This window comes from Mobula hypostoma, chromosome 1 (assembly GCF_963921235.1).
Source record: "Mobula hypostoma chromosome 1, sMobHyp1.1, whole genome shotgun sequence".
Lineage (NCBI taxonomy): Eukaryota > Metazoa > Chordata > Chondrichthyes > Myliobatiformes > Myliobatidae > Mobula > Mobula hypostoma.
This window is the reverse complement of record NC_086097.1, coordinates 66,586,782-66,609,614: the sequence shown is the minus strand read 5'-3', so window position 1 is coordinate 66,609,614 and position 22,833 is coordinate 66,586,782.

Below are 22,833 nucleotides of genomic sequence, written 5' to 3'. Positions count from 1 at the left end.
CTCCAACATCTGCCCAAACACTGACTAACTGGCCTATAATTTCCTTTCTTCTGCCACTCTTCCTTCTTGAAGAGTGGAGAGACATTTGCGATTTTCCATTCCTCAGAACCTTGCCAGAATCAATTGATTCTTGAAAGATCATTACTAATGCCTCCGCAATCTCTTCAGCCACCTCTTTCAGCACCCTGGGCTGTAGACTATCTGTTTCAGGTGATTTACCTGCCTTCAGACCTATCAGTTTTCCAAGAACCTTCAACCTAGTAATGGCAACTTCACACACTTCTTCCTCCTGACAATCTTGTACTTCCAGCATACTGCTAGTGAAGATTGATGCAAAATACTTACTCAGTTTGTCCACTATTTCTTTGGTCCCCTATTACTACCTCTCCAGCATCATTTTCCAACAATCCGATATCTGTTTTACATTTGAAGAAACTTTTGAGGCTTAGTGTCCAGTTTTGGTCACCTACCTAAAGGAAAAGGTGTAAATAAGATGGAAAGACCGCAGAGAATATTTACAGTATAAGGATGTTGCCAGAATTGGAGAACCTCTGTTATAAAGAAAGATTGAATACTGCAGATTAGGACTTTAGTCCCCAGAATGTAGAAGATTGAGGGGAGATTTGGAAATATGTCTATAAAATTATGAGGAGTATAGATAGGGTAAATGCAAGCACATTTTCCCCCCTGAGGTTGGATGAAACTAAAACCAGAGATCATGAAGGGCTATGGTCCAGATGCAAGTCAGTGGGACTAGGCAGATAAATGGCTCAGCATGGACTAGATGCGCTGAAGGGTCTATTTCTGTGCTGTGGTGTTCTATGAATCAATGATTATTAACTTCTAACTTGAATTTGTTTACCATTGTTAGTCCATGAAATTGTTGAAGTAAATGCACCTTGTAGCTAACTAATGATGAAGTAGATCAAAATATCCCTGAGGGTAAATTCAGTAGCCCCTGAAAATGACAGCAATTATAGTGGATGATTGAAATAAAAGTACAGAATCCTGAAAACTCAACGGGCCAAGCAGCAGCTAAGTGGGGGAAAAACTGAGATAATCTTTTAGGTTGATGACCTTGCGTCAGAACTTGGATGAGTCAGAAATTAAATATGGGAAGTGGGAGGTGAAACAAAGTTCACGAAGAGAACCAAGGGAATAATTGTGATAGATGGAGGTTAGGGGGAGACCAGATAAGTCATTATGGTGGTGGCTCAGGAAAATGATGATATATAGAGAATCCAAAAAATAAAATTATTATTTCAGATTTACAGCACCTGCAGTTTTATTTTGTTTCCTTTACGTTATAGTGTAGATAGCTTTCAAACATTTTATTCTTTTTTCAATATTATTGTTCAATATTGATGTTCCATCAACTCCAACTCTATTGTTCACCATTGAGACAAATCGACAAAGAATCAAAAGCAATGGTGACTGACTCCAGTTAAAGCTAGCTGGCTCTGCTCACAGTGAGAAAGCACCTCTTAAGGGAGAGGGGCACTGTGACCATAGTAATAAAGTAAATCTGGCCCAGGAAACACTGCAGGACGTCTGACAATATTTTTGAAGCTGCATTGGAACTCTTAATGGAGAAGATACAAAGCAGGAGAAATATCCTGAGCCTATAAATGTCAGAATATCCTCATTACTCATGCAATGAGACTAGATAGGAAGTCGAGGAGGACAACGCCAGGAACATGGAGCTGAGAACCCAGATACAAAAGTTGCCATGTCACAGAAATGCTGGTAATTACATTCCCGAATGCCATATCCTTCCACATACAAAAACGTACCAGCACACTACTCAAAGGATTATAGTCTGAAGACTGACCTACCAGCAATGTCTATCGCTCAGGGCTGATATTTAATATTCATATTCTGCATTCACAGACACTGCTGCAGCCCCCACTCCAGCCTGTAGGTTCTATCAGCTTTTCAATCTTTCCTTTCTTGCCAAACCAGGCAGTGCACAACCAGAACCAGCAGGAGTTAACTAGGCGAGAACCTGCCTTAGTCACCACAAAGGATGGTGGCGACTGTTAAGGTGAGAATCAGTACACCCTGTGGAGAAGCAGTGAATCCTTGACTGCAACTTTTATTTTTGCATTTAACTGTACGTACAAGGATGAATGCTGGTTTTGCCTGGAACTGCTGTTGATTCACAGACTGATGTGCATTAGTGATCAGTTCAAACTGGTTTCAGGGACCAGGGTGAATTTCAGCAGATGTACCTCCAAGACCACTGGCATCTATTCTATCCAATCCTTTATTCCCAACACTGTCAGTCATGATTACCTTAAGAGCTGGGAATACAGTCCTGAATATAAAGAGCATGCAACATGTTGTCATCATTACATTAAAAAAATTCTTCAGTGATTAAGTGCCCCCACCACCAACATTGTAAAATCATAAGAAACAGTTGGTGTGCCTTTTTAAATTTCATTTTTTTGAAAGTAACATGCTCTTTTCATTAATCTGTCAAGGGAGATGTTTTTTAAATGACGGATCATTTAACCTATTTCAATACCTATTCCTGTCTAGTGAAATGCATACATTTATTCCTCGACTAGGTTGTTTCTGTTTGCCTCAGTAATACTGTAATGTGAAAGTTGACACAGATATGAAGCTGGGTACCTTACGGTAGGTTATGGAAGATCAGAGATGAACCAGAGTTTACAGATGATGCAGCTGCTGAATCTCAACAAGAATGCATTACAGTAAATGTCACTTTCATGAGTCAATTTGAAATTAATACTAGGCAACACAAATTGCTTTTGAAACAGCAGTGGGTAGCTGAGTCAAAAAATCCTGCTGTGTCTCTGACATAATTTAATTTAATGCAGTAAGGACAGAGCCTTCTAAAGGGCAATTAAATATACAGTATGTCATCCACAGATAGGCAAAGATGTCTGCTGCTACCATTGCTGTCTATTACTGCTGATAAACCTGACCATGCCAGAAATTTCAAGCTGTCCATGTGTGTTTTTGTGAATTAAACATTTATCATTACATTTCATGCAAGAAAAACTTTTTGCAGAGTAAATTATGGCAAGTTATTCCTGCAGTCTACCTGGACGTCATCATAGAATTTTTACAACACGGGATATCATTAGGCTACAGGGTCCATAGCAGTTCAACACAAGAGCAGTGGAATTTGCTCCACCCTTGCCCTACAACTCTTCAAATCCTTTCCATCCATATATTTATCACATTTGAACAGTACCTTGAATCTGCCACACGATCACCCTTGGCAGTACATTCCACACACAGCCTAAAAACGTTTTATTTTCTTCTGTTCTCTTACCTTTGTCTAAATCCTTTAATTCTGATCCTTCCGCCAATGGGAACAATCTCTCATTTAACCTATTTCAATACTGTACCTGTGCAGAAGTATTGAGTCTGTATCAGAATGGAGTGCAGTGTGAGATTGTGAGATGCCCTTTCAACCTGTTCTGTTCAAACAGAACAACCTTAACGTTTCTAGTTTCTGCACATAACTGAAGTTAATAGACAATAGACAATAGATGCAGGAGTAGGCCATTCGGCCCTTCGAGCCAGCACTGCCATTCACTGTGATCATGGCTGATCATCCACAATCAGTACCCCGTTCCTGCCTTCTCCCCATATCCCTTGACTTCGCTATCATTAAGAGCTCTATCTAACTCTTTCTTGAAAGCATCCAGTGAATTGGCCTCCACTGCCTTCTGAGGCAGAGCATTCCACAGATCTACAACTCTCTAGGTGAAAAGGTTTTTCCTCAATTCAGTTCTAAATGGCATACCCCTTATTCTCAAATTGTGACCTCTGGTTCTGGACTCCCTCAACATCAGAAACATGTTTCCTGCTGCTAGCGTGTCCAATCCCTTAATAATCTTGTATGTTTCAATCAGGTCCCCTCTCATCCTTCTAAATTCCAGTGTATACAAGCCCAGTCGCTCCAATCTTTCAACATATGACAGTCCCGCCATCCCGGGAATTAACCTCGTGAACCTCTGCTGCACTCCCTCAATAGCAAGAATGTCCTTCTTCAAATTTGGAGACCAGAACTGTACACAATTCTCCAGTTGTATGAATCACCGGCATCTTTTCCAAGACCTTTGGATTTTTCCTAAATTATAGTGCCTATAATTGAGTCAATTCTTCAGTATTTATGGAGGTTCAGTTGATTTGCATTTCTGCTCTATCTTATTTTAAAGTGTCAGGTGTCTTGTTCACTACTTTTACAAACTACCTTCTACATAAATCATCAAGATCTTTCGGTTCCTCTCCTCCTTTTAGAGGTGTGTCTGTTTGGTTTATTTAAAAAGAAAGAAGGGGGGCAAAATAACCTAGCACTTTGTACTTTTCTATACCAAATGTTACCTGAATCTGACTATTCTACCAGCTTGTTAAGGTTTTCTCAAAGTTAATTACTGCCCTGCTCACTTCTCACAGTGCCTCCCAGAGAACAATAAACCCAAGATTCTGCAGATGCTGCAAATTGTGAGCAATACACACAAAATTCTGGAGGCATTCAGCAAGTTAGGCAGCACGTACTGTATGTGGAGGGGAATAAACAGTCAACATTTCATGATGAGACTCTTCATAAGATTGGGAACAGATCCAGTTATGAATATTCTATACCTTTGAAATTAGTGTAAAATAGATAATCCACTTTATACATTAAATTTCAATTTTGTTTTAAACCGTGCATATATTAAAAAGTGCTTGGTCGGCACATCAGATCGTTTAATGTTCTGATGCAAGTAGGGTCCTGATGTTATTACGATGCACATCCATTGCTGTGCATTTCCAGGAACGAACTTTATTTCTGGTTTTCAGTTTGTTTGTGTTTAATCAGGAAATGGCCACAGAATGGAATTTTTCTTTTGGTTATAGTTTCCAAATGCATCCTAGGAAACTAATAAATAAAACAGTATGTGATAAATTTCTGCTGGCTCCTCCCCGCGAGGTGTTGATTACATACCTTAATCCGTTTAGATTTGTTCCACATGAATGGCACAATAATCAACAAGGAATTGTGTAAACCAAAACGTGTATTGTCCATTTCAATTGATAGCAGTATCAATGTTTATTTACAATAAAACCATACCACAGAACATGGGGACACAGATTTGAACTTTGAGTAAACTATAAACAATTGGATACAAGACCAGAACCAGCAAGTTAGTGAAGCATGGAATTAAACACATGCTGTGTAAGTCACTACTCATTAATTTAGAATAATTTTTGTAGGTAGGTCATAGTTTCAAAAACATTATGCTGCAGCTACAGTATTCAATTATTTTAATGAATTCAGGAAGGTAATGTCTTTTCCCCACCCTGACCATCTGTCATCTGAAAAATGTGAATAAAGCTACTGATAAAATTTTGTCCCAAAAGGTTGTATGCCATGGAGCTATTTCCAACACCCTCTCCCATTTATAGGATTCATCAATTACATGGAAATTGGTTGCTAATTGCTTTCTACAGACTGTTGCTCTGATTCTAAAGAAATAAAAGCTAAACTTGGCAAAGTTATTAAAATTGAGAGGGTGTGCTAGTGCTGGTGCTGAGGATATTGTTCTGACTCCAGAGTTTCAAATGAAATCAGTTACTTACACACGTGGCATTCCTGCTATGAACTCAACACGAGAGTAGGCCAACCAGTACCGAGCTTGTTCCACTACTTTGTCAACCTTGAGTCAACCTTGGCCTCAACACCACTATCGTCCTCATGCCCCTCAACTCCTTTGCAGTTCAAAGTCTGTCAATCTCTGCCTCCACAGTACTCCAAGGCTACGTCCACACTAGACCAGATAATTTTGAAAACGCCGGTTTCGCGTAAAAATGACAGGCGTCCACACTAGGTGTTTTTAAAAATACCTCTGTCCACATTAAAATGGATATTTGAGTGAATTTCCTCCTACTGGGCATGCACAGGACACACAGAAAATAAGTGAAGAGGAAACAGTATACTTGGTGTGCGTTTGTCCAGTTACAGAGTAGAAAAACTTAAAAGGAAATTGCCAAAGGAAAGACTTGGTGCACGTTTGTCCAGAAACATTTCCTACAGCCATAGTCTCTTCACTGATGAAAGGGACGACAGCTACAACTAAATGCAATAAGGCTTGTTACTAGGCAAAAGTGAAATTTGCTGTTACCTCATTTGTTTGCCTTTACTTTTGCCATGTCTTTCTGTATTATTTTGCTGTATTTAACATGTGCAATAAAACAAGTTACTGGGCAAAAAGTGACGATTGCATCTATTGAATGCTTGCACAAGCAATACATTAATAAAGCACCTTGTTAAATGTATAAAACATGTCTGCGTCAGTGTTATCTTGTATTTCCATACAATGTAACATTAGGATGTTACACATCTATTGTCAGATATTGTTGTGGTGTTGGAGGTTGCATACAAGAAAACCTCCATGGATTTTCTTCATGCAACCTCATGCAACCGTGGATTGTCATCTTGTCGCGATGGAGAAGCTTGTGTGGCCCTGTGATCCTGAGAGCAATGCCGTCTGGAGCTATGCTCCTGGTCGGGTCACCCATGGCGGTAAGGTTGAGGGTGAGGTCCCTGACAAAGAACAATCCAACCAAGACCTCAACGGTGGAACAGACGAACGAAGTTACTTCGAACTCAATGGCTGTGAAGGCGGATGAAGGCTGCAACAAATCCGTCAGCTCCAATCGTCCTGGTTTCCATGCCATTGGAATCAGTTGGTTGATTTGTGAAGTATCGTGTGCTTCTTGGAGTGCAACATTAAGTACACGTTAAACAAATACACATACAGGGGTCTTCACTCTGTGGGCCACTTCTTCAGAACGAAGACCATCATCCTCGACCTCGAAGGATAGCCACGACGACAACAAGAAAATAATGAAATGCCGTGCTGCCGCCATCATTTGTTTCAGCACGTCATGACAGCGGTTTTAAAAATAGCCAGTTACCCCGTACACACTACACTGGATATTAGGTGTTTTCAGATTTATTCACTCTGGAGAACGTTTCTGAAAATCTCTGTTTTCGGGGGAGGAAAATGCCGTTTCAGTGTAAAGGGCGGGTCAAAACAAAGAGAAAAAGCTTCAGTTATGGATTTATCCGGTCTAGTATGGACGTAGGACAAATACAAACTTTTAAAAGATTTTTGCATACCACAGTCTCGGAGACACCGGGTTGCGTAGAGGGAGAAAGAATTTATAACAAGTGAGCAGGAGCAGTTGGCACATTTTGCACATCATAATTCCTGAGGAGACATTGGATTGCACATAATTAGATTGCCAAGAACCGATAAGCAAATTAAAAGAAGTTAGGTTGAGATGGAGTTGTCATTGTGTGAATGGGCCAGTGTTAGAGTGGAGAGTTGAGGTTTTGGCTCATTGAAGCTTCAGTGAAGAGAGGCGTAGGCCTTAGGTAATTTTTTTTCATTATTTATTTTTTATTTCTTTCTTATTGCACATTTAGAGCAGTGGGGATATCTGGCAGGATAGCAGAATGCTACTCTTGCAGGATGTGGAAAGGCAGGGAGACCTCTAATGTCGCTGACAACTAGACCTGTAAGTACAGCCTTTCTGCACCTTCCAACAGACCATGTTAAGCAGTCAGAGCTGGAACTGGATGAATTTCGAATCAGGAGGCTGAGGGGTTGATAGACAGGACATACAGGGAGCTAGTTATACCCAACTGGGTGACTGTCAGGAGGGGGAAGGGGGATTAATCAGCAAGGGCAGAGAATTCCTGTGGCCTTTTCCCTCAACAACAGGAATACCATTGGGTGGGGAGGATGACCTTGCAGAGCAAGGCCACAACAATCAGGTCTCTGGCACTGTGGCTCAGAAGGGAAAGAGAAGAAGAGGCAGGCTGTTAGGGGAACAGAAAGAAGGCTCTGTAGACAAGAGTGAGATTCCTAGATGGTTTGTTACCTCCCAGGTGCTAGGGTCAGGGATTACAAGTCCACAACATTCTTAAGTGGGAGGGTGAGCAGCCTGAGGTTGTGGTCCGTCTTGGTACCAATGACATGGGTAGGGAGGGTGATGAGGTCCTGCAAAATGAGTTCAGGGAGTTAGGTACTAAATTAACGGACAGGACCTCCAGGGTTGTGATCTCAGGATTGCTGCATGCTTCTGATACCAGAAATAGAAAAACCATAACAGATCATACGGTTTAACATGTGGCTAAGGAGTTGGTGCAGGAGGGAAGGCTTCAGATTTTTGGATCATATGACTCTCTTCCAGGGAAGGTAGGTATTGCACAAAAGGGACGGTTTGCACCAGAACTGAAGGAGGACTAATATCCTAGCAGAAAGGTTTGCTGATGCTGCATGGTGGGAGGGGGGTGGGGGGGGCAGAACAGGTAGTGGAGTGGTTGTGGAGTAAGATGTTTTTAAGCTTACACACGAAGTCAGGAATCAAAAGGTTGAGCATGATGGAAATAATGTCCTGAGCTGTGTATATTTCAATACAAGGAACATTGTAGGAAAGGCAAATGAGCTCAGGACATGGATCACCACGTGGAGTTACGAGATTGTAGCCATTAGTGAGACTTAGCTGCAGGAGGGGGAGGATTGGCAGCTCAGTGTTCTGGGGTTCCATTGTTTTAGATGTGATAGAGCCGGAGGGGTGGCATTGTTTGTCAGGGAAAATGTCACACAGTGTTCCACCAGGACAGACTTCAGAGCTTGTCCAGTGAGGCTTCATGGGTAGAATTGAGGAACAAGAAAGGTATGACCACATTATTGGGATTATATTATAGACCGCCCAGGAGTCTGTGGGATTTAGAGAAGCAAATTTGTAGGGCAATTGTAGACTGTTGCAAGAAATATAAGGTTGTGATAGTAGGTGATTTTAACTTTACACATATTGACTGGGACTCCCAAACTGTAAAAGGGCTGGATGGGAAAGTGTTTGTCAAATGTGTCCAGGAAACTTTCCTTAATCAGTACACAGAAGTCCCAACTAGGGAGAGTTGCAACACTAGATCTCATGTTAGGGAATGAGACCGGTCAGGTGACAGAAGTTTGTGGAGGAGAACACTTTGCATCCAGTGATCATAATGCCACAAATTTCAAGGTAATTATAGAAAAGAATAAGTCTGGTTGTTGAGTTGAGATTCTAAATTGGAGAAAGGACAATTTTGAAGGTACCAATGTGCGTTGGAACAAGTTGCTTCCAAGCAAAGTTGTAGTTGTTAAGTGGGAGGCCTTCAAATGTAAAATTTCAAAAGTACAGAGTTTGTATGTTCCCATCAGAATAGGTTAACAGATTTAGGGAAGTTTGGTTTTCAAGAGATTTTGAGGCTCTGGTTAAAAAAAAGGGTATAGCAGGAATAACCAGGCAATAACAAATGAGGCTGAGGCATAGAAGGAAAGCAAGAGAACACCTAAGAAGGGAATCGGGAGGGCTAAAAGAAGACACGAGGTTGCCCTAGCAGACAGGGTAAAAGAGGATCCACAGGGGTTCTACAGGTATATTCCGAGCAAAAGGATAGAAAGAGACAAAATTTGTCTTCTGGATCTGAGTGTTAATTTATGCATGAAGCCAAAAGAGAAGGAGGAGGTCTTAAAACAATGTTTTGCATCTGTATTTACTTGGGAAATGGACACAGAGTCTATAGAAGCGAGGCAAAGCAGCAGCAAGGTCACGAACCTATACAGATTACAGAGGAGGAGGTGCTTGCTGTCTTGAGGTAAATTAAGGTGAGTGGACAAATCCCCAGGACCTGACAAGGTGTTCCTTCAGACCCTGCGGGACACAAGTGCAAAAATTGCAAAGGCCCTGGCAGAGATATTTAAAACATCCTCAACCATGGTTGAAGATTGGAGGATAGCTAATTTTGTTCCATTATTTAAGAAAGGCTCTAGAAATAAATCAGGAAATTATAGGCTGGTGAGCCTGACATCAGTAGTGGGAAAGTTATTGGAAGGTTTTCTATGGGATGAGATATACAAGTATTTTGATGACTGGGACTGATTAGGAATAGTCAACATGGTTTGTACGTGTTAGGTTATGTCTAAACAATCTTAGAGTTTTTCAAGGAATTACCAGGAAAGTTAATGAAGGCAAGGCAGTGGATGGTTTTTGCATGGACTTTAAAAAGACCCCATATGGGAGATTAGTCAAGATGTTTCGGTCACTTGGTATTCAAGATGAGTAAATTAGATTAGATTAGATTAGATTATGAGGACGCGCAGTCCTCTTTTATTGCATCATTTCTTAATGCATGCATTACTAAATGACAACGTTCCTCCAGTGTGATATCACAGAAACACAAGACAGACCAAGACTGAAAAACTGACAAAAACCACATAATTATAACATAAATTACAACAGTGCAAGCAATACCATAATTTGATGAAGAACAGACCATGGGCATGGTAAAACAAAAAAGTCTCAAAGTCTCTCAAAAGTCCCATTATCTCACGCAGATGGTAGAAGGAAGAAAACTCTTCCTGTCATGAGCTTCCAGCGCCGCAAACGTGCCGATGCAGCATCCTGGAAGCACCCGACCACAGTCCGACTCTCAGTCCGTCCGAAAACTTCGAGCCTCCGACCAGCCCGCTGACACCGAGCACCATCTCTGCCGAGTACTTCGACCCCAGCTCTGGCCGCCAGCAACAGGCAAAGCCGAGGATTTAGGGCCTTCCCTTCCGGAGATTTTTGATTGCACAGTAGCAGTGGCAGCGAACCGGGCATTTCAGAGGTTTCTCCAGATGATCCTCCGTGCTTCTTGCGTCTGTCTCCATCAAATCAAAATTGTGCATGGCATCCTACTTACAAATACGATATCATTCACTGGAGAGGCCGCGCGTGCTGCGTCGCGCCGCCATCTTCTCCTCCCTTGTATTAGACATTGGTTTCATGGAAGAAGCCAGAGAATGGTTGTAAATGGCTGCCTCTCTGACTGGAGGCCTGTGACTAGTGGAGTGCCACAGGGATCGGTGCTGGGTCCATTGCTGTTTGACACCTATATCAATGATCTGAATACTCACGTGGTAAACTGAATCAACAAATTTGCGGATGACACCTAGATTGGACCACAAGAAAGACTATCAAAGCTTGTAGCAGGAACCGGACCAGCTGGTGAAACGGGATGAAAACTGGCAGATGAAATTTAATGCAGGCAAGTGTGAGGTTTTGCACTTTAGGAGGACCAACCAGGATAGGTCTTACACAGTGATTGGTAGGGCACTGTGAAGTGTGGTAGACAGATGGAATTGGGAATACAGATCCACAATTCCTTGAAAGCGCTGTCATAGCGTTGTAAAGAAAACTGTTGGCATATTGGCCTTTATAAATCAAAGCACTGAGTACAGGAGTTGGGATGTTATGATGAAATTGTGTAAGATGTTGATGAGGCCTAATTTGGAGTATTTTGGTCACCTACCTATATTAAAGATGTAAATAAGATTGAAAGAGCCCAGAGAAAATTTACAAGGATGTTGCTGCAACTTGAGGGACTGAGCTATAGAGAAAGGTTGAATTGGTTAGGATTTTTTTTCCCTAGAACGTAGAAGATTGAGGGGAGATTTGTTAGTTATGCAAAATTATGAGGGGTATAGTTAGGGTAAAAGGAGGTAGCCTTTTTCCACTGAAGTTGGGTGAGACTACAACTAGAGGTCATGTGTTAAGGGTGAAAGGTGATATGTTTAAGGGGAACGTGAGAGTGAACTTCTTCACTCAGATGGAGGTTAGATTGTGGAATGAGCTGACAGCACAAGTGGTGGATGCAGGGACAATTTCAACTTCTAAATTAAATTTGGTTTGGTATATGGATGGGAGGGGTATGGAGGGTTATGGTCCATGTGCAATTCAATGGGACTAGGTAGTTTAGTGGTTCGGCACAGACTGGAAGGGGTGAATGGCCTGTTTCTATGACACTATAACCTGCATTTGGAATGTGGGTGGAAACCAGAGCAGCTGGAGGAAACTCACACAGTCACAGAGAGAAGGTACATCTTCCTTAGAGACAGCAGCTGTATCGAACCAGGTCACTGGCACAGTAATAGCATTATGCTAACTGCTACACTACTGAAGATAAGCCGAAGGTAAGACCTGAAGGTAAGCTAACCAATAATATAAAAGAGGATACAAAAAGATTTTTTCCAGATCTATACAGAGTGAAAGAGAGACAGGGGTGGAGATCAGACATTTGGAAAATGATGCTGGAGAAGTACTAACTGGGAACAAAGAAATAGAAAATGAACTAAAGAAGAAGTTTGCATCAACCTTCACTGTGGAACACATCAGCAACATGCTCGAAATGAGTATAGCCATTTGTACTAAAGAGAACGTGCTTGGGAAGCTGAAAGGTCTGAAGGTGGAAAAGTCACCTGGACTAGGTGGACAACATCCCAGAGTAGCTAAGGATATTGTGGAGGGATTACCAGTGATCTTTCAAGAAGTAGTAGAATCGGGAATGGTTGCAGAGGAATGGAAAATCGCAGATGTTATTTTAAGAAGTGGAGCAAAAGACAAGAAAATAAAGATCAGTTAACCTGACGTGAGTGGTTGTGAAGATGTTAGAGTCCATTATTAAGGATGAAGTTTTAGGGTATTTGGAGGCCAAAGTCAACATGGTTTCCTTAAGGGAAAAACTTGCATGACAAATTTGTTGGAATTCACTGAGGAACTAACAAACAAGACAGACAAAGGAGAGTCAGTGGATTTTTTTTTAAAACCTGAATTTTTAGAAGACCTTTGACAAGGTGCCATACATAAGGCTGCTAAGTAAGATAGAAGAAGCTGGTGGCATTACAGGAAAGGTACAAGCATGGATAGAAAATTGGCTTCTGTAAGTCAGCCAAAGAGTGGGAGTAAAGAGAGCTTTTTCTGTTTGGCTGCTGGTGGTTAGTGGTGTTCTGCAGGGGCCAGTGTTGGGTCCACTACTTTTCACATTGTATGTTAAGGAACTAGATGATGGAATTGGTAGCTTAGTGACAAAGTTTGTGGAAGATGCAAAGATAGATGGAGGAGCAGATAGTGTTGAGTAAACAGGGAAACTGCAACAGGACTTGAACAGGTTGGAACAATGGGCAAAGAAGTGGCAGATGGAATATAGTGTAGGAAAGTGTATGGTCATGCACTTTAGTAGAGGTAATAAATGCTAAATTGAAAGAGAATTTAAAAATCAGAGGTGCAAAGGTGCTTAGGAGTCCTAGTGTATCCCCAAAGTTAAATTTGCAGGAGGAATTGGTTGTTAGGAAGGCAAATGCAATGTGAGCATTAATTCTAAAAGACTAGAATACAAAAACAGGAAGTGAATCTGAAGCATTTATCAGACCACATTCAGAGTATTGAGAACAATTTAGGCACTAAATCTAAGGAAAGATGGGCCATTGTTGGAGAGGACCCAGGCATGGTTTATGAGAAATATCCTGGGAATGATAGGGTTAACATCTGAGGAGTGTTTGATGTTTCCGGGCCAGTATTTGCTGGAGTTTAGAAAGAAGAGGGCCATCTCACTGAAACCTATCAAATATTTAATGGCCTGGATAGAGTGGATGTCCGGAAGATGTTTCTAGTGATGGGAGAATCTAGAACCAGAGGGCACAGCCTCAAAATAAAAAAAAGCAGCCCTTCAGAACAGAGATAAGAAGGAATTTCTTTAGCGAGAGGTTGTGAATCTATGGAATTCATTGCCTCAGTTAACTGTATCATTGGGTATATTTAAAGAAAAGGGTGATGGGTTTTTGATTGGTAAACATGTCAAAAGTTACAGGGAAAAGGCAGGAGAATCGGGTTGAGAGGAACAATAAATCAGCCGACTAAATAGTGGAGCAGACCTCGGCAATTCAGCCCAACTTCTTCAAAATGGTTCCATGGCCTTCCAGTTTTTAAAAAATACCTTGAATTAGCAGAAATTTCCCACTGGCTATTAAGCAATTTAGATGTGGTGATACACGAGATACAAAAGGTAAATAATATAAGAAATTGAGTGCAATATTGCTGTTGTGACACCACTCAGCAAGCAGATCTATCAAACTTCTGTACACCTCTTCATCACCATCTGAAATTTTGCCAGCAGCAATTGTGTCATTGGCAAAGTTATAGATGGTGTTTAAACACAAACAACAGGAACTCTGCAGATGCTGGAAATTCAAGCAACTTTGATAGATGGTGCTTAAGCTGTGCCTAACCACACAGTCACGAGTGCAGGGAGAATAGAGCAGTGGGCTAAGCACGCATCCTTGAGGTGTAACAGTATTGATTGTCAGTGAGGAGGAGATATTATTTCCAGCCCTCACTGACTGTGGTGTCCTGATGAGGAAGTCAACTACCCAGTTGCAGAGGGAGGAACAAAGACCCAGATTCTGAAGGTTGTTGATTCGTACTGAGTGGATGATGGTGTTGAACGCTGATCTGTATTAATAAGCGACAGCGTGGCGTAACTACTGCTGTTGTACAGGTAGTCCTAGGCCGATTGGAGAGCTAAAGACATTGCATCTGTTGTAAACCTATTGTAATGGGCCCATGTCCTTCCTTAGGCAGGAGTTAATCCTAGCCAAGACCAATGTCTCAAAGCTCTTCAACACAGTAGATGTGATGCTACTGAGCAATAGTCAATGAGGCAGCTCACCCTGCTCTTCTTGGATACCAGTGTAACTGATGCCCTTTTGAAGCAGTGGGAACCTCTAACCAGCACAATGAGAGACTGAAGATGTCCTTGAACACTCCAGCAAGTTGGTTGGAATAGATTTTTTATGCCCTGCCAGATACACCATCAGGGCCTGATGCTTTGTGAGGGTTCACCCTCTTGAAAGATGTTCTGATGCCGGCCTCTGGGACAGATATCACAAGGTCACGAAAGGGGATTTGCACCGGTATAGTTTTATTCTCCCTTTCAAAGTGGGCATAAATGGTGTTTAGCTCATCAGGGAGTAAAGCATCACAGCCATAGGTGAGATTAGGGTCCACCTTTTAGGAATTAATGGTTTGCAAACCCTGCCATAGCTCATGTCCATCCAATTTCATCTCTAATTTCACTTGGAATTGCTATTTTGCTCTTAAGCTAGCCTTCCATAGGTCATATCTGTACTTCTTGTAGAGTTCTCCAGTATCAAACACCACAGATTTAGCCCTCAGCAGACTACGAATCTCACAGTTCATCCAAAGCTTCTGGTTTGGGTATGTATATGTTCTTGAAGGAACACACTTCTCCTCATGGGTTTTGATGAAGTTTGTGATAAATGTTGCATATTCGTTCAGATCTGAAGACGAATCCTGTCCACCGATACAGAGGCCCTGTAAGCACCTTTCAGCCTCCTATGACCATACCTTCATGGTCCTCACCACTGGTGCTGTGGTTGTCAGTCTCTGCCTGCGTAGCTGGAGTGGAAGTACAGCCAAGATGTGGAAATGGGATGGCACCGTAAGCATTCTTGATGGTGGTGTAACAGTGGTCAAGTGTGTTGGCTCCTCTGTGTCCTCAACAGGTGACATGTTGGTGCTAGTTGGTCAGAGACACCTTCAAGCTGGCCTTGCAATGATCATAAAGGCAGCAAGCTGTGCTGTCTCATGACGCTGATCACAGTGCTCAGATCCTCCTGTACCAGCTTTATGTTGGCCAGGGGTGGAATGTATACTGCAACCACGTTGAAACAGAAAACTTCCTTGGCAGATAGAATGGACAACACTTGACTGACAGATGCTCCAGTTCAGGGAAGCAGAATGGAGGCAGACCTGCCACCTCAGCACAATGAGTTAATCATAAAACAAAGGCTGTATCCGCCTTTACCTGCGTCATTGTCTGGTCCATGAAGTGGAAGCTGAAACCTTCAGGCTGAAGTGGCGTGTCTGCAGTGCTGGGACTCAACCATGTGAAGCAGGATACACAGCAGTAACTGATTTCCCTCTGGTGCTGCAATCTTGCTCTGAGGTCTTCAATTTTATTTTTCAGAGACTATTCGTCACTAGAAGGATGGTATGGAGTGGGAGCCTCAGGGCCCTGTACTGTGTTTCAGTTTTACCTGCAGCTCAGCCTGGCAGCCTCACTTTCTTAAAGGGAAACTGCACTCACTAGCTAGGTGGTCTGGATGAGGGGGGAAGATACAGGAGCCGAAAGACACACACTCTTCATTCTAGGAAAAATTTTTTCCCTCCGCTATCAGATTTCTGAACGGTCCATGAACCCATGAACACTACCTCTATTTTCTCTCTTTTTGCATTTTTTACATATTCTTATTGCAATTTGTAGTATTTTTTATGTATTGCACTGCACTGCTGCTGCAGAACAACAAATTACACGTGTGACAAGAATACACATAGATTAAGATGTTAGCTGTTCTGTGTGATCAGCAGTTGGTCTGCCACCTGTCTTCAGGAGAGAGAGAGATAAGGAAAACAATGGAGCAGCATTTGGAGATGTGTAATGAAGGGACGGGAGAGAGAGTAACAGAAGGAGGGAGCTGTCAAGAGCGGCTCCCCCTTTGAACCCTGAACTGTTTGAAGTGATGGACAGGCGATACCCCAGCAGGGGGATAGAAAAGGGACAGGTTTGCTAAGGCAGGACACACACGACACCTGAGGTAACAAGACCCTGGAAGCGGTGCGCCTCTCACAAGTCAGTGGGAAGTATCGGGCCATAAACGCACAGGGTGGAAAGGTACAATCGGCGGGAACCTGGTGTGTGTCCACCCTTGCCTGGGTGCCAGGTTCAGTGCAGAGAAACGATCGTATCTGGAAACAGAGGGGTCATGGTCGGTGACCTCAGATGACATCACAAAGGACTCGCCCGAAAGCTGACTGCGAAGGTCTGTGTGTGGAAGCTGTTTTGAATCTTCATTCATTTTGCTCTCTCTCTCCCTCCCCCACACTGTCCATCTCCCACGGCAGCGATTACTGCGAACTGAACTGAACTTTGCGTCACTTTGAAACTGGTCATTTACCCCTAGACAACGATAGAGCTTGATTGATCCTGTTATCTGAATTCTGTGTACATGTATGTTTATCATTGCTGAACTGTTGCATTCATTATCCTTTTGATTAGAGTACTGTGTTGCTTGTTTCTTTAATAAAACTTTCTTAGTTCTAGTAATCCAGACTCCAACTGAGTGATCCATTTCTACTGGTTTGGCAACCCAGTTACGGGGTACGTAACACACGACAAATGTCAGCGATAATAAACCTGATTTTGATTCTGAATACTGTGAATGTTTGGGACAATATACATATCAGATGAAAGCATAAGTGTCTTTATCCTGGTTACCAAACCAAGTCTATGATATTGTTGTTTGATTTGCATTTAAGATGTGCAAACACAGGGAATATATCAAGAACTGCACCAAACACCACCTTTGTCTAATGTTTAAAGGTAATACAGTATACGTATCCTGAATTGATTTATTTATTATTATTTTTCTTCTATATTATGTATTGCATTGAACTGCTGCTGCTAAGTTAACAAATTTCACATCACATGCTGGTGATAATAAATCTGATTCTGATTCTGATTCTGAAATAGTGCACTGTTGATAATGAAAGTGAGACTTATGGATACCCAGGTATTCAAATGCTGATCAGGAACCACTGCTAAGTGAGTCAAGGGTCATGGGCAAAGAGCAGAAAAGTGGTGTTGAGGCCAGGATTGGTTCAGCCATAATCGTAATGTAGATTAAAGGAGCTGTATCTGTTTCTTCCACCAGCAGGTTTTGTCCAAAACTACCTAATGAAATATTAGTAATCTTGCACTTCAATGCAGCATTTGAAGAGAAGCTTGGAGCAGCCCTAAAGAACTAAACAATCTCACAACCAATTAGACTGAATCTCACTAGTCCTGCTGTATGTACTGAAGAATGGTGGTAGACAATTAAACATTTTACATGAGCAAAAGGCATAATAAATATTTCATTCTCATTGATGGCAGGATCCAGCGGGCGAATAGTAGTGACGACATTAAGAGATGCATACATACATTCATATTAGCATGTACTTCAGATCCCCACCAAAGAAGCTGGTCTTTAAAATCAATCTAATCTCTCAATATGTTGCTGAGAGCACAGTATACAGCAAAGCCTAAGAGGTCAAAACCCTGGGTGTAGCGCCCAAGAGTTTTCTCCAGAAGCAATCCAATGTGGTTACACTTGAATCTACCCAGCATTGTCCAGATGCATCATCTTTATAAAAAGCAAGAAAAATCCTATTGCAGCTCATTACTCAATCTGTTAACTTTTAATTATCAGCAAAGTGATGGAAGCTGTTGTCAATCCACACTTAACTATAAGCTGCTCACCGATGTTCAGCTTTGAGTTACACCAGTACAGGGACGGATAAGCATGACAACAGGTGCTCACATTAGGTTTTCAGCACTCTTTATTTGATGGAATTTTTAAAAAATTCTGATTTTGCCATTGTGTTATATCATTACTCTTAACATTTTAAGTGAGTGTCCTTGTCTCGCCCACTCTAATATTTGCATTTTAACATTATTTTTTCCTTAAATCCTTCAATTTCCACGTCATCACCAAGCTTCTTCTTCTACAATTTCAATAGCAAAGTTAGAACTTCTTGTACAAAGATTAAATAAAGCCAATATAGAAAAAAATGAATGCCTTTACCTTATTTTATAGCCCTTTGTCAGAATTTCTCGAATAAGAACCAGGGCTTCTCTTAGTCTGACACACAACTTCACTTACAGGTGTTTTGCTTTTCTGTTAATTTACGATCAACAGTTGTCCTTTCAACAATGGGGCACTTTGCTAAGTCCCCTCTGAAGACAATTACTCTTACTGCATTCAAAAGGGGTGGTAACAGAGGGTGTGAACCCCTTTAAGACTTGAACCATGTGACTAATTGTCACCACATCTCAATTATTACATTGAACAGGCTGATTGAAGAGGAGAAACACACAGAAGAGAAATCTCTGTAAGTTCCTTAACTAAAATACACTTTGTTGGTTTAGTTGTTGGGCTATCCTCCAGTATCAGAGGAGAAATACTGATACTGTATAGGTCTTCTAAATACTGCCCTTTTTTAAAAAAATTGTTATGTCATTTATTTATTTCCTTTTCTGTGCAAGGTCCACCTTGAAGCTAATTGCTAGGACCTCTTCAGTAGAATTTCAATGTTACATGTTTGTATACAGAACACGAGACAAGCAGAGTTCCCTAGGCTAATCTGCTTTTGTATCATTCCAGTTATTCATCTACATGGAAGGAGATAAGAATTTGCTATTTCACCTAGCTGATGTTACTCTTTACTTCCTGGCGAGTTTTGAAGTCAAGACAGAAATTAATCCTGATATTAGTCTCTATACTGATGTGATTAATGTTGTTCATGAGCATGGTAGAAACCATTCTATTCCTGTTGCTGTTTCCACTTGTAATTCATTGTTAAACAGCTTTCTCATAGATATGTCTGAACATAAATTGGATGGTGTTGCTCCCATGTTTCAATGGCACTGTGATTGCTCTAGGATCCAATTTGAACATGAGGTGCGCACAACTCTGATGCAAAAAATCTGCTATAAACAGCAGTTGCCCTTTGAGTACTACTTCAGGGAAAACTTAATTCTGTACATTGGATATAAAAAGTATTCTTTCCAGCGCTTCTAGCCTTTAAGAAACCCAGAAGCTAACATTTATTGCTTTGAATCAGTGAAAATAACCTCAGAAGTTATTTTCAACTGTATCTGCCCAACTCTGGGCAGATACAGTTAAAATCACACAGGTTACTTACCTGATCTGCAGGCACCACAATCAACTGAGCAGATGGCAAGTACATCTGTACAAAGCCAAAAGGGTCATTTTTATGTACTTATGTTGAATTCCCACAACATCATCAGGGCCCGAGTGAAATTGAAATTTATATTAAGCAACCGGTGCCAAAAGCTGCAGTAAGTTTCCATCTTGTGAAAATAGTGGGAAGGAGCTCTGGGGCAAAAAAAAAAGGAATCCTTGTTTGTTTATCATTTTTCTAGTTCACAACACTACACAGCCAGTAGTATTGAGGGCAGATTTTTGTGCCACGGGGGTTGCTAACTATGTGCATTCTGCAGTTCTGTATGCTAATTTGTGCTAAAATGCAGACGAAACTTAAATAGTGGAACAAGGGAGTACAGTCTGACCCCCCCCCCCAAATCACGGGTACTGCTACCCCTTTATGCAGCAGAAGACTGCAAACCTCCCCAGCTTTTTTCTCTTTTACTCATTGATAGATTTGATATTAATTTCCATTTTTTATTTATTTTAATTTATGCCTTGAACAATATCCCAGGTTAGCTACAGGTCATCATGACAGAGGACAATGAATGACATCAGCTGACCATTAAAATACTGCAGGTAGCACTATTAGTGTCCTTGGCTTTAGAACAGGCTACCAACAGTGAGCAATAAAACCTTGAAGATGATGCTGGAACCACTCTGCGGTTTTAAATGGTGTCATCTTTAAATAGACACCAGTGAGCCACTGTTTGAAATCCACTTTCATTCTGTAATGCCTATATTTTCCAGATTCCCCAAATTTTTTGGCATATGTTCCCCAGGATGCCTGATTTGTTCTCATGGTATCAATGCGTCAAATCAATTATTTTAATTTCCTTAGTGTTAGCAGTACAAATTTCATGTATTAGAATGCAAGCATCAAATATAAGAATTGCCATTATTAAAAGATGCTCTTTACAAGAATCTTATATCACAGAGCTAATGCTTTTTGTCGACAATTTAGAAGGCTTTATTAACTATTTCTAGTTAATGCTATAATGTATATAATTTTAGAATTTTAAATTATTCAATTGCAAAGATATATTGTAATACAATAAGTATATGATGCATTCACTATATCAGTGTTGTTTAACTTCTTATTTGACATTCCATTCATAATGGGCCTACATTTCCTTCAAGTAATCAATGCACAATTCAAATCCACTTCCACAAAACATGTTTACATCAAGTAAACAAAATCAACATGTGTTTCTATTTAACTGACAAAAAAGTTGCAGAGACATGAATTAATTATTCATCCAGTACGTCTCATTACTAAATATATGACATTGATTTACCATCTAAATGCTTCATGAAATTTTAGGGTCAGCTATGCAATGGGTGCAGTGGAAGCTGACTATAAAACATTGCAGTCTGTCTTAAATTCCGATTATGTTATATGCCAGAATAACATTTTTACTGCTAAGTCAAAAGGTTGTAGATTTGTGCTTTGCATCAGCTCATAATGTACAAACGTTTGTACACACTCATCAGCATGTCCTGAGGAAATGCAGAAAGTCACACACAAAAAATGCTGGAGGAACTCAGCAGGTCAGTCAGCACGAATAGGCAGTCGACATTTTGGGCCGAGACCTTTCTTCAGGACTAGAAAGGAAGGGGAGAGACACCAGATCAAAAAGGTCAGGGGAGGGGATGGAGAGCAGCTCAAAAGTGATAGGTGAAGCCAGGTGGGTAGAAGTATAGGGCAGTTGAGGAAGGAATCTGATAGGACAGGAGAGTAAACCATGGGAAAAAGGAAAGGAGGAGGGGACCCAGGGGGAGGTGAGAAGAGGTAAGAGGACAAAATGAGGAATAGAGGAAGAGAGGAGGGGGAAGGTATTTTTTCACCAGAAAGAGAAATCAAGGCTACCCAGACAGAATATGAGGTGTTGCTCCTCCACTCTGAGGGTGGCCTCATCTTGGCACAAGAGGAGGCCATGGACCAGCATATCAGAATGCACAATACAGGCCCTTTGGCCCACAAAGCTGTACCAAACATGTACTTACTTTAGAAATCACATAGGGTTACCCATAGCCCTCTGTTTTTCTAAGCTCCAGGAGTCTCTTAAAAGACCCTATCGTATCTGCCTCCATGACCATTGTTGGCAGCCTATTCCACGCACTCACCACTCTCTGTGTGTAAAAACAAACAAATAAACAAACTTACCCCTGACATCTCCTCTTCACCTACTTTCAAACACCTTAAAACTGTGCCCTCTTGTGTTTGCCATTTCAGCCCTGGGAAAAAGCCTCTGACTATCCACATGATCAATGCCTCTCATCATTTTATACACCTCTATCAGGTCACCTCTCATCCTCTGCTGCTCCAAGGAGAAAAGGCCGATTTCACTCAACCTATTCTCATAAGGCATGCTCTCCAATCCAGGCAACATTTTTGTAAATCTCTTCTGTACCCTTTCTATAGTTTCTACATCTTTCCTGTAGTGAGGCGACCAGAATTGAGCACCGTACTCCAGGTGGGGTTTGTCCAGGGTCCTATATAGCTATAACATTACCTCTTGGCTGTTAAACTCAATCCTATGGTTGATGAAAGCCAATGCACTATATGTCTTCTTAACCACAGCAGCAGCTTTGAGATTCCTATGGACTCAGACCCCCTAGATCCGTTTGATCCTCCACACTACCAAGAGTCTTGCCATTAATACTATATTCTGCCATCATATTTGACCTACCAAAATGAACCACCTCACACTTATCTGGGTTGAACTCCATCTGCCACCTTTCAACCCAGTTTTGCATCCTATCGATGTCCCGCTGTAACCTCTGACAGCCCTCCACACTATCCACAAAACCCCCAACCTTTGTGTCATCAGCAAATTTACTAACCCATCCCTCCACTTCCTCATCCAGGTCATTTATAAAAATCACGAACAGGAGGGGTTCCAGAACAGATTCCTGAGGCACACCACTGGTCACTAACCTCCATGCAGAATATGACCCGTACTCAGCCACTCTTTGCCTTCTGTGAACAAGCCAATTCTGGATCCACAACGCAAGGTCCCCTTGAATCCCATGCCTCCATACTTTCTCAATAAGCCTTGCATGGGGTACTTTATCAAATGCCTTGCTGAAATCCATATACACATCATCTACTGCTCTACCTTCATTAATGTGTTTAGTAACATCCTCA